Here is a 571-nt window from a genome sequence, read left to right as displayed (position 1 = left end):
CATGCAAGATCCTACCTGCTTTCTGTATTTGGTATACCTAAGTCTGTCAGTGAACTTCTCCTGGACAATCGCTATTGAATCAAAAGTCCTAATTGACTGAATTTACCATGTTGCTACCTGGTAACTTTAAAGCAATGGAAAAATAAATGACTGGGTATAAGCATTCTTTTCAGATGATAGTAAAATGCTAAGGTATTAGAGATGTTTTTTCACAATAAGAGTATTCCTTTTTTCTGGATCAGATACAGTAAACAAGAATCAAACACATGCAGAAATATGTAATTTAAAATTTTATGTTGCATTTCGTTGAAATGTTAACTGAATAATATTGCTTTGGCACATATGTTATATTCATGTCAATATGTTTCATATGCTAAAAAGATCTGTGCAAGAGTGCCTAGCCTTCCCTGTTTACAAAAGAACTAAACAGCTGTGTAAGTTCATGGAAGAAGAGAGGAATTGAATTAAGAAAGTTTCAGGACCAGTTGAAATATTCAACCACACATATCTCACGAATGCTGTGGTCAGCAAATAAAATATACTTTTGAGGTTAATATTCACTGGATGCTCT

Source organism: Mandrillus leucophaeus, unplaced genomic scaffold (assembly GCF_000951045.1).
Source record: "Mandrillus leucophaeus isolate KB7577 unplaced genomic scaffold, Mleu.le_1.0 Scaffold460, whole genome shotgun sequence".
Lineage (NCBI taxonomy): Eukaryota > Metazoa > Chordata > Mammalia > Primates > Cercopithecidae > Mandrillus > Mandrillus leucophaeus.
The sequence above is the reverse complement of the archived record's forward strand: the minus strand, read 5'-3'. Positions refer to the sequence as shown.